The sequence below is a fragment of the Ailuropoda melanoleuca genome, chromosome 5 (assembly GCF_002007445.2).
Source record: "Ailuropoda melanoleuca isolate Jingjing chromosome 5, ASM200744v2, whole genome shotgun sequence".
In the NCBI taxonomy this organism is placed as follows: domain Eukaryota; kingdom Metazoa; phylum Chordata; class Mammalia; order Carnivora; family Ursidae; genus Ailuropoda; species Ailuropoda melanoleuca.
Window position 1 is genome coordinate 29,071,803 of NC_048222.1, and position 2,734 is coordinate 29,074,536.

Sequence of the window (2,734 nt, forward strand, 5' to 3'; positions counted from 1 at the left end):
CACGCCTTGTCTCCCCCCTTGTCTCTGACTTAAACTGTAGCTGGGGAATCTTCTTTGCCCTCTGCGGGTAAGCACTGGCCCGACTCTTCTCTCCTCCGTCCTGCCATGGGCCTTCTTGCCAAGCCAGCCCCTGTGCCATGAACCGGAAACTGCAAGAAAGTTCAGTTTCTTGGAGGAGATTATATTTGAGACGGGCTTTGACAGAGCAGAGGACTTGGGGACATGGGGACAGGATGGCTGAGGGTCATCACCCCCTGCCCCCACGGCTCCGCCTCAGCCCTTGGGAAGGTCAGCCTGGTGAGGACCACATGATCTCATGCCTGCCCTGAGTGGACCAGAGCAAGCACCTGACTGGGGGCAGCTAAGCACTAGTGACAGAAGCAGCCTTGACCTTTGTGGCTTGTGCTGGAATCTGCTCAGGATCTTGACCCAAATGCAGTAGACACGGCAGTTATCCGTGCAGGAGGGGCAGAGGATGTACGGGAGAGGCCACGGTGGGCCCTGTGCGATCAAACCCACACGACAGCACATTCTATGAGGACGGGGGAGCAGGCAGCCGCCTGGTGGTGCAAGGAGAGGGGACCATGCAGAGGCAGCAGTGCCCAGCCAGGACTGGAGACACTCATCGAGGGGGCCTCGGGCTCCAGTGGACATACATCCTTCAACAAACCTTTGATTAAGGTAATTTGAGTGTCTCTGCTCTTTGAAGCCAAAGTATCTGAACTAGGACGCGAGAGGGAAGAGCATTCCCAGTCCTGAGCAGAGTGCAGACAAAGATGTAAAGGCAAGAAAGTTCTAAGAGGTGTTCGCAGAGTGAGGATGGTGGATGGCCCACCGAAGCTAGAACAGAGCACGGTACACGGTACGTGTATATATATGTGTGCACAATTGCACACCTGTCCCCACCAGGTTCAGAGGTGTATGTATATCAGACGGGGTAAGAGGCCAGAAGAGCCCGCTGGGGCCACGTGATGGGGGCCCAGAGCAGAAGGAAGTACTGGGAGCAGGGAGATGAGTGTCCCCCACAGAGCTGGCCCAATGGAGCGGGGAGAGAAGCAAGAGAGAGAGATGGCACACGGCGGAGCTGGGATGGGGCGGCGGGAGTCGGGACGAGAAGACATCATCGGATGTCCTGTTTCCAACGTGGCCAACCAAGAGAACTGCAGGGCTACCGACCCAGGAAGAGAGCTCGGCTTGCTTGGAGGGCGTTGGGACCTGTGGTTTGAAGGGGAAACCAGACCAGGCCACTGGAATCACTGACCAGGAGCCCAGGAGAGAAGTCAGTGGTTCAAAACAATTTCGGAGGCTTCCGCAGGCAGGGACCCAGGGGAGCAGAGTTCTCCAAGAGTAGGTATTTGTGCCCATCAGGCCTGCTTGCCCGCCCACGCTCCACTCGGAACCCAATTCCAGTTCTGACACCAATTCCAACATTTGCAACGGGATTTCCCTACACCAAGCGCTCTGTGACAGCTGCCGGGTGTCCCACCGGTTAGTTCAATCGGGCCACGTCTACCTGAAGATTCCAGCTCCCGGCTCCCTTCCATGGAGGTCTGAGGGTAGGACAGAAAGTTTCAACCCTCTAATCGCAGTGTCAGTCTCCTGGCCACCAGCCCCCAGGCTTTGGTGCGGTCCCAAAGTTGCCTCATTAACATAACAGATGACACTGTGGATTCCTCGTTCAGGAAATTCCAAGAATTGTAGGAGCTCTCGTGCCAGTCTTGGGAAGAACACCAGTAAAACCACCCTTCCCAACCTCCCTTGCAGCTGGTGGTGGCCACGTGACCTCCGTGGGCAGCCGGCCGGCCGTCCAGACTTCTCGTTCTGTGAGAAAAATAAAAAGGTGGCCAACGGTCAAGTCTTCCTTGCTCGCTGCTGCAGCTGGACATGTTCCCAACAGATTCAGGGGTCAAGGGCGGTCCCTGAGCCCAGAGACAGCAGGGGGCTGGAGAGTTACCCAAAGTACTGGAGAGGTGGGGGCCAGCAAGGTGGGTGGGTGCTGACCCCGGCTTGGAGGCCGGGGGGGGCAGGGGTGGACAGGGCACCCACGGGCCTCTCTGCGGGGGTCGGAAGGAGGGGGTCGTGCTGGGGCGGCTGGATCTGACCACCTAGTGTCCATGGTACACGCAGCACCCTAGGAGGGAAGCGTCTGTAAAAGCCTGAGTGTTTTGATCTGGGAAAACAGCTCAAATTGTTGGTTTATGAGGACTGGAACTTCCCAACAGCCAGGCCAGGAAAGTCCTTATAGCAACAGAACACCACACCCCACAGGTCCCCTCCCCTCCCAGGATTCTGTGTGTACTGAACACGTACGGATCTCAAACCTTCAGCCAGCTCTCTTGCACATTCTCCCCTGAACCTCTCCCATAAAGCGCTAGACATCCATCTCGGGGCTGAGAGGTCAGTTGTTAAGGCTCGAGACCGCTACCTGCCCCCCGCGGTCGACACCCGAAATAAATCTCTCCTTTTCTCTCTTCCAAAGCCCTGTCTCTTGAGTTATTGGCTTCATTTATGACAAATGAGCTTATCCAAGTTTGTTCGGCAACAGTGTTGGCAAATGCAGCCAGGAGCTTGCTTTTGATTTCTCCAGACCTCTCGGGATTCCCCAGGCCAGAGCAGGTGGCCCCAGCAGCGCACCTGGGCTCACCTGTTTCTCTCCGGAGTTAGCGGCTATGATAGATGGATTGGTAACACTCATACCAGCCTGTGTTCTAGTAACCTGGACAATCTCCTGTCA

General features: G+C 56.4%; 1 long non-coding RNA gene across 1 annotated transcript; it reads left to right on the forward strand.

Annotated features, from left to right (window-relative positions):
* The first annotated feature begins 428 nt into the window (after positions 1-428).
* Positions 429-2,478, forward strand: LOC117802215. The gene is made up of 2 exons (XR_004625277.1): positions 429-681; positions 1,765-2,478. It is a non-coding gene; the product is annotated as an uncharacterized LOC117802215 (long non-coding RNA).
* Positions 2,479-2,734: the final 256 nt, after the last annotated feature.